Genomic DNA, 10433 nt, shown 5'->3' on the forward strand with positions numbered 1-10433 from the left:
TCACCCCCCCCCCACACACACAGAGACACCTCACCCCCCCCCCACATACACACACACCTCACCTCACCCCCCCCACATACACACACACCTCACCTCACCCCCCCCCCCACACACACACACCTCACCCCCCCACATACACAGACACGTCACCTCCCCCCCCCCCCCACACACACACACCTCACCCCCCCACATACACACACACCTCACCTCACCCCCCCCCCCACACACACACACCTCACCCCCCCACATACACAGACACCTCACCTCACCCCCCCCCCCACACACACACCTCACCCCCCCCCCCCCACATACACACACACCTCACCTCACCCCCCCCCCCACACACACCTCACCCCCCCCACATACACAGACACCTCACCCCCCCCCCACACACACACACACAGACACCTCACCCCCCCCACACACACACAGACACCTCACCCCCCCCCCCCCCCCACATACACAGACACCTCACCTCAACCCCCCCCACCCACACACACACACCTCACCCCCCCCCCCCCCCACATACACCTCACCTCACCCCCCCCACACACACACACACAGACACCTCACCCCCCCCCCCCCACATACACAGACACCTCACCCCCCCACACACACAGACACCTCACCCCCTCCACACATACACAGACACCTCACCCCACACACACACATCACCCCCCCCCCCACACACACACACACAGACAGCTCACCCCCCCCCCACACACACAGACACCTCACCTCACCCCCCCCCACACACACACACAGACAGCTCACCCCCCCCACACACCTCACCCCCCCCCCACACACACACACAGCTCACCCCCCCACACACAGACACCTCACCCCCCCCCCCCCCACACACACACACACAGCTCACCCCCCCACACACAGACACCTCACCCCCCCCCCCCCCACATACACACACACACACACACACACACACACATTTAAATGATTTATTTATGTCCACATAGATACAGAGTACAAAGGACATAAACACTAGTAATGCAATCAGATGTTGGGAGTTGGTCAGATACAAGAGTGCCTAATTGGCGACCACAATAATGCATACAAAGAAGATATATATAATACCGCACAGGGTGATGACAAAGGCAGATTGACATACAGTTATACTGTAATACAAGATAAGGGACAGCATCCAATTTCATGGGTACAAAAAGCAGCGCCTTCTCCATATTGAGCGACTGCCAATGATAGCAGATACTGAACAATACCTTGCTAACTGTTTGGCCCTTCTCTTAGGTAGACCAGCCATCTGAAGGCCTCTCACAACCAGCTTATGAACCAGGCTACCAAATATTAGCCTGGGTAAACCCATCCCCCACGTGACCTGCTCTCAGACCTGTTCTCAGTCACTATGGTCTGGAATCCCACCATTGTTAATCGATTTCCTGCGGTTGTTGGGCCCCCCCCGATAGACCACTCCATTGCGCAACCATCATCCAACCAGTTTAGTGCACAGAGCACATGCGCAGTGCAGCAGATGGCGTCATCACTCTGCGACCTTTGTTGTTAGCGCTCGAGCTAACTCCACCTAGCTAACTCACTAGGCTACTGCTAGCAACCACAGGTTGCAGGTTGTGTAAGATAAACCTTCGTTCTAAAGGCAAGTTGGGCAGCTGCAAACCACTCGAGAAGGGGGTATTTCTACGCCTGGAGAGGGTTGGTGTGAAACTACACCAACAGGATTGCAAATCATGTCGGATTTGCCAGAGTCTGACTGAGGTATGTACTTATAACCTAATGTACTAGTGCTGCACGATTAATCTCCACTTCCCCCGTGCACTCCCGCAAATAAGTAATGTTATGCGCAGCCAGTTTATCAGATAATTTCGCCGTAAAATGTGTCCAGGTGATGAGAAGCCCCAGCTTGTACAAGCTGTCCTTTGTATGGTCGCTGCCCGTCCGCTCAGACCCGATTTCGATATAGCGTTTGGTGATCTTTTGATCAACAGACCTCATAACGGGGATATACTGTTACGTGTGTCTACCAACATCACTAAAAGATCATAAATGTAACGCTGTTTTAATCGATGGCTACGTTGCTAGCTACTAGCTAGCCGCAGACCAGCTATGAACCCGTTTGGATGATCGCTGCCCGTCCACTAAAACGCGATTTCGATATAGCTTGAGGTGATATTTTGATCAACAGACCTCATAACGGGGATCTATACTGTTACATGTGTCTACTGTACTGACGTCCTCTCTGTTTATTCTTTCAGGTATTAATTCTAAACCCTTCTCAGTCAGCTGCTGCCAACCTGATGAGGAAACAGGCGTGCTTGTTGGACACTGAATGCAAGAGCCTAGCCAGTCTGCAGACTTCATCCTCCGGTGCTGTTCGCCTCAGGACTTGAAGGCCTAACGTTGTACCATGGACTGTATACATTCTGTGCTAATAATGCTAGCATGCTAACATCCTTTTCACACACACACACTGAATATACCGAAATGCTAGATTTGATCATGGACTTAACGCTAATGTTAATCCAAAACGGCCGCAGTCATAACGGTAAGGTGTGTTTGACCTAATTGAAATATTAACGTTAATGCCCTCACATTTCAGCGTGGTTACAGATAAACCTATTTAACGCTAGCTAGCTACATTACTGGCTTGATATCATATTCCAGATGCAACCTAGCTAGATAAGCTCCACACGGCTGTATGAGTAGCTACAATCAAATGTATCAAGCCTTGATATCATATTCCAACGTGAATTCAGCTGAGGGGTTCGCTCCAGAACGAGACTGTTGCGTTCAATATTTGTACACGTTACTGTGCAGTAACTGTGCAACTGTGTACTGTGCAATTCTGTATATTATACATAATCCAGATGTAACCTAGCTATAGCTAGACGTTAAGAGGTTAGCGTGAATGCGACTGAGACCTGACATTACTGAAGTGAATACAAGTGACCTATATTTTTCAATCCTGTCTTTGAATAAAAGTTGTGTTATACTTGAAAACCATGTCTTTGCTCCCTTATGTGTTCACAATTACAACAAATCTGTATGGTTTATCTGTTGGCATTAAACCGTGGTATTTCCTTGGGTGATATTCCATATTTGTCATTAAACCTAGCTGTTCACATAAATTTGCAATGATGATCGACCACGTGAGATATCACAAGTAGCCTACTTTTATTAAAAAATAAAATGCAAAGAGAGGTTTCCTTCTCTAACTATTGGTGCGTTCACAAAATATTTACACGAGATTTTTTTTATAAATAATAATCAATAACGTGGATAATGATGACATCTGCAGCTACTGGACGAGAGACAGAAGAAACTACGAACGAAGATTGGAGCAGAGGACATTGACTACAGAGAAACTTAACCGACCAGCACTCTGCTTCAATCAATGAATGCTTATAAATAAACCATACACATGAGAATTACCGTTAACGTTACAGCATTTAATAACATAAATATGGTGATATCTGGTGGTCTGAAATTACTCTCTATCTACAGTAGGGTAACTGGCTCCTATATTGTGTCTTATTATTGTAACGTTTGAATCAGCGTTTCATAACTATAATAGCCTAATGTTACTGTAGCCTGGATGACGTCAGCTAATGCTACCCAGCCTTCCAGCGTTTATCTTCCATAATGCATTAAATCATAATCACAATGCGAAGACATTAGCTGATCACCACAGAGCTGCACAGACAAGTTTATCAGATAATTTCGCCGTAAAATGTGTCCAGGTGATCAGCTCTGAAGCCCCGGCTTGTATGGTCCGCTAAAATCCGATTTCGATATAGGTGTTATTTTGATCAATATTGTATAGCTGGCTAGACAGAGGAGTTTATCTGGAATCAGTGTGACAAGATCCCTGCTGCTAGCTTGTCTGCCTTTCTGTGTCAGAGTATCTAGCTACATTATCTGCATTACATGCTACACCATGCAAATATATTTCGATATAATTCAAACAATTAGCCCACTGTACTACTGGACTGTGTATTGCTGTGAATAAGTTAGATTTGATTGTGTAAAGTGTTACATGTTATATTTTTAACTGAGCTTTGCAGAATTACCTCAACACAATTGTGTTGTGTATCAGCTTTAAATATCCAATATATACAGCATTAAACAAACGACCAGCAGCATTCAAATGTGCAAAAACGTTATATTTATTGAAATGTGGTGATCTCATGTCACATTACATAATGTTATGCCCAAATGGTCTACTGCCCAGAAGCGTCACTTTACATGTTTGGTAGGGAATTATTTTAATTATGTTAAACCAGCGTTTATCTTCCATAATGCATTAAATCATAATCACAATGCTATGAAGACATTAGCTGATCACCACAGAGCAGCACAGACAAGTTTATCAGATAATTTCGCCATAAAATGTGTCCAGGTGATCAGCTCTGAAGCCCTGGCTTGTATGGTCCGCTAAAATCCGATTTCGATAACGCTAGGTGTTATTTTGATCAACAGACCTCAACCTCAACAGCTGTTTTCACTTGAATTTCCTCACGTAGTTGCATAGCCATATAGCTAGCCAGCTAGTAGCTAGCTCGGGAGCTATGCTTTAGAGAGGCCAAATGCTAACGGCTAGGTAGTGCTAAGCCGCTGCAGCTGTTACACGTCATTGACAAAGACGCACTCTCTGATTGGCCGATCACGGCAGGACTGATGTTGGCAGTCACGCCGTCACTCATTGGCTGCGGGGTGGCTGCGGGTCTGCGCGGGTCTTTCAATCGCCCCAGAAATCGATCTGAATGGCCCGGAGTCTAGACGCTAGTGACTGGGAACTGAGAGAGCAGGTCACGTGGTGGCTGGGTTTACCTAGGCTAACCAAATATGACACACACACACACACACACACACACACACACACACACACACACACCTCACCTCACCCCCCACATACACAGACACCTCACTCCCCACACACACACACCTCAGCCCCCCCCACATACACAGACACCTCAGCCCCCCCCCCACACACACACCTCACCCCCCCCACATACACACACACCTCAGCCCCCCCCACATACACAGACACCTCACCTCACCCCCCACATACACACACACCTCAGCCCCCCCCACATACACACACACCTCAGCCCCCCCCACATACACAGACACCTCCCCTCACCCCCCACATACACACACACCTCAGCCCCCCCCACATACACACACACCTCACCTCCCCACATACACAGACACCTCACCCCCCCACACACACACACAGACACCTCACGCCCCCACACACACACACAGACACCTCACCCCCCCCACATACACACACACCTCACCTCACCCCCCCCACATACACACACACCTCACCTCACCCCCCCCCACACACACAGACACCTCACCCCCCCACATACACACACACCTCACCTCACCCCCCCCACATACACACACACCTCACCTCACCCCCCCCCCCCACACACACACCTCACCCCCCCACATACACGTCACCTCCCCCCCCACACACACACAGACACCTCACCCCCCCCCCCACACACACACACACCTCACCCCCCCCCCCCACATACACACACACCTCACCTCACCCCCCCCACACACACCTCACCCCCCCCACATACACAGACACCTCACCCCCCCCCACACACACACAGACACCTCACCCCCCCCCACACACACACAGACACCTCACCCCCCCCAACCACATACACAGACACCTCACCTCAACCCCCCCCACCCACACACACACACCTCACCCCCCCCCCCCCCCCCACATACACCTCACCTCACCCCCCCCCCACACACACACACACACAGACACCTCACCCCCCCCCCACATACACAGACACCTCACCCCCCCACACACACAGACACCTCACCCCCTCCACACATACACAGACACATCACCTCACACACACACATCACCCCCCCCCCACACACACACACACACAGACAGCTCACCCCCCCCACACACACAGACACCTCACCTCACCCCCCCCCCCCCCACACACACAGCTCACCCCCCCCCCCCACACACACAGACAGCTCACCCCCCACACACACCTCACCCCCCCCCCACACACACACAGCTCACCCCCCCACACACAGACACCTCACCCCCCCCCCCCCACACACACACACACACAGACAGCTCACCCCCCCACACACAGACACCTCACCCCCCCCCCCCACACACACACACAGACAGCTCACCCCCCCACACACAGACACCTCACCCCCCCCCCCCACACACACACACACAGACAGCTCACCCCCCCACACACAGACACCTCACCCCCCCCCCCCCCACACACAGACAGCTCACCCCCCACACACAGACAGCTCACCCGCCCCCCCCCACACACACACAGACACCTCACCCCCCCACACACACACCTTACGTCAAGTTTCATGCTATTCGGCATAGCACCACCTACTGGCAAACACAGAAAGCGCTTTATCTCGATAACCGTTAGCCCGATCAACTTCAAACTTGGGGAAAGCGCTTAGACCAGGGGTGGGCAACATGTTTTTCCTGAGGGCCATACTGGCTTACATCAAGTAAGTGAAGGGCCACACATTGGAGATCATACCTGCCAACACTCCTGATTTTCACAGCAGTCTCCCTATTTTTAACCCTCTCTCCTGTTGTGATTGGTAATTTCTTGTTAATCTCCGGATATAATAGTGATACAAATCCAATGGCTGTAGCAGATGAGATTTATTAACATCATTCTGCCTTTTATTGAGTTTTTGGGCGGGCCGCTAGAAATGAAATGTTATAACAGAAGTGGAGTATTGGCCAGAATGACATGAACATTTGGACACTTATTCAGCGGGTATCCTACATGTTGCGTTCAGGTGCACTGTAAAAAAAAAAAAAGAAAAAAAGAAAAAGAAAAGAAATGCAATTCCATCGTGGGCCACACCGCATGCGTGGGCCGTATTTTGTCCATGTGTGGCTTAATTAGGGGGACCTGATAGAGTGCAGTGCTGAATTTCGTGCAATTGGCATAGCGCCACCTACTGGCAACACAATTTTTGTTTATCTCGAGAACCATTTGGCGGATCGACTTCACACTCGGGGAATGCACTGAGGGGGACCTCACGGATTTCAGTGCCGGATTTCATGCAATTCGGCATAGTGCCACCTACCAATACCTTACACACTCACACGCACGCACGCGCGCGCGCACGCACGCACGCACGCACGCACGCACGCACGCACGCACACACACACACACACACACACACACACACACACACACACACACACACACACACACAGCATAATACCAGCAAACTAGATTTGAAGGTCGCATAGCGGCCTGATAATCAAGTATGTTATATATCCTATAATAAAATTGCCTAGATGGATGGGCGGGCGTGTGGTGTCTGTCAGTCACGATTTGATTTAGTTTTGTGTCACCAAAGTGACATCGCCCGATGTCACTTTGGTGACGTTCAGTTCCAAAAAAATACCCTTAGACCTCAGGGTGTTAATGTCCCTATACTATTCCTATAGGGGTTGACAGTGTGTCTGTGGTGCTGTCTGGGCTAACTGTATCTGAACACGAGGTTTGAAAGGTTCTGTCCAGGATCAAGCATTAAAATTCCCGGACTTAGTTGAACTTAAAACAGCACAGATAGTTTATAAAGCAAGAAATAATTTTCTCCCCAGTAATTTACAGAAAATGTTCAGGGATAGAGAAGGGAGGTATGAATATAGGGGGGAACCAAATTTCCAACAGCCCAGGGCACGTACAGTACTACTCTAAAGAGCATGTGTGTTTCAGTCAATGGTGTGAAACTATGGAATAAACTTCCGGAGGGATTAAAGAAAAGCAGGAATATATATCAATTCAAAAAGAACTTAAAAAAAAATAAACTTGACATGTATGACCTCATTACATAGGGCTAACATCCGGTGGGATGAGTTGTAGGTATTGTTCTTTCCTCTATATGAATTGTTTACTTAGATTATATTACTTAAGTTATTGACCATGTCTCATTTATTACTTATCTTATATTCTTTATCACAAATTGCTTTCTTTACATTAAGTCATCGTTCATTTCTTAGCAACAATCGGTTACAATTTGTTATCTTTTATTTGTCACTTAGCATTAATTGTAATAGAATGGCACTGTTACTTGTATTCTATCATGATTGATTGAGCATTAATGTGTTGTTGTAAGTGGGTAGGTTACCATAAGCCTATGGCTTCTCAACTATCCTTTTCGGTTGTTTTTTGTTAAACACTCGAAATAAAATCATTCATTCATTCATTCATTCAAGGTGGGGAAGGCCGCTGGACCGGACGGCATTCCTCCCTGAGTTGCCAGGTCCTGCTCTGAGCAGCTTGCCCCTGTGATGACAGATATTTTTAATATGTCACTGCAGCGTCGCATTGTTCCAAAAAGTTTCAAGGATTCCATTGTAGTCCCAGTCCCAAAGAAATCTCCTGTCACATGTCACAATGATTACAGACCCATTGCACTAACATCAGTGTTTATGAAATGTCTGGAGCGTTTAGTGCTGGACTACATTAAATGTCAGATTCCTTCTACTCTTGATCCTTGGCAGTTTGCTTATAGGAAAAACAGATCAGTTGAGGATGCAGTCTCTATAGCTTTGAACTCTGTATATGAACATCTGGATAAAAGTAAAGCTTATGTCAGAATGCTTTTCATAGACTATAGCTCTGCTTTTAATACGATCATTCCCTCACTTCTGATCCGTAAACTGCTAAATCTTGGTCTGTGTGATGATCTTTGTGAGTGGATTTTTAGCTTTTTAATCATGAGGCCTCAAAGAGTCAGGATCAGAAATAATCTGTCTGATATACTTGTTCTGAGCACTGGCTCACCGCAAGGATGCATTCTTAGCTCCTTCTTGTTTACTCTTTTTACCCACGACTGTATCGCTCACTACCTCAACAACCTGGTAGTTAAATACGCGGATGACACCACTGTCATTGGGCTCATTAGCTCAGTCTAACTACAGATCTGAGGTAGAAGAACTTGTCAGGTGGAGCGAGGCCAACAACCTCATTCTTAATGCCTCCAAGACAAAGGAGCTCGTCGTCGACTTCCGCCGTACAAAGGCACCTCACCATCCTATAATAATGAATGGTACAGAGGTTGAGATGGTAAAAAGTATCACATTTCTTGGTGTCACTATTTCGGATGATCTTAGCTGGCACTCAAATACCAAAGCGATTGTTAAAAAGTCTCAGCAACGTCTTTTCTTCTTAAGAAGACTTATAAGGAGTTCACCCACAACAGCCAGATCCTTGTTAACTTTTATCGCTGTATTATTGAGTGCACTTTATTCCTGCACTTTAAAAGTGAGCTGGATGACTCGGGCCTTTATCCACAGATGTACCTGTCTAATTTTATTGTTTTATTCTCTTATTTTATCTTACTTACTTTTTAAACTTTTTTATTGTCTTTTTATATGCTCTTTTATGTTGTCATGACTTGTCATATATGTGTCTATGTTTTAAGCTCTTGCACCCCAATTCCAATGTAGTTTTGACTGCAAATGGTAAATAAACTGACTTTGACTCTGACTCTGACTCTTAAACCCGAACCCGTTCGGAGCCCAAGTGGCGCGTGGGTCGGAGTCCGTTTCAGACTGAAAACATAACTTGTCTGAGATGACAGGTTGAGAGGCGGGTCATAGTAGCATGTCGATGATTTTATTTGACAATTCTGGGGACTGGATTGGGCTTTGGCCAATCCTGGCGTGTTCCGCCTCCAAATCGAGTGGGATTCAGCATGTTGTGGCGTGGCGCTCTCCTCGGGAAGAGCCTGGTGACACAAGGTTTAGTGGCTGAGTGGAGCTCAGCGAGCCGCAGGCAGCCAGCTGCCGGAGCGGAGAGTGCAGCCCGTCGGCCTGGAATCTCCGAGGTGCGACCCCTGACAACCAGGCTCTCAGGCACGCGCCATTAACGCTATTGTGGTAAATACAATATTCCTGGAATGCGAGTTTTAACGAGCCAGTTACATTTCTTTGCATTCTTAGGCATAACCGTTTTCTTTATTGTGTATATCAACATACAAATGGCCAAGTTAGTAGTTAGTTTATGGGATAGGAATTCTGCCAGATGACAGGCACTAGGCGCCATTTTCTCCTTCATTTAGAAGAGAAAATTATGCTGAAATGAAGATTTGATTGACAGCTGCCATGTCGTGATATGATTGGATGAAATGGGGTAGAAATGTTATAGTACTATGTGACTTCAGCAAACTTTAGTTTATGGTTATGAATGAAATCTTGAAAAATGAACTTTTGATGTGAAAAAGTGTGAAAAACTAAAGAAATTAGATTTTTGTGATTTTTTTTGGCATACATAGGTGCACTGCATACCCAGGTATTTGAACTAAAATAAAAGAAAAGTTATTTTTGGGTTCAGCTCGACTTTAAAGCCCCATTCAGCAACTTCTCCAAGTTTTGCTATTGG

This window comes from Poromitra crassiceps (genome assembly GCF_964638095.1).
Source record: "Poromitra crassiceps genome assembly, contig: HAP1_SCAFFOLD_585, whole genome shotgun sequence".
NCBI lineage: Eukaryota > Metazoa > Chordata > Actinopteri > Beryciformes > Melamphaidae > Poromitra > Poromitra crassiceps.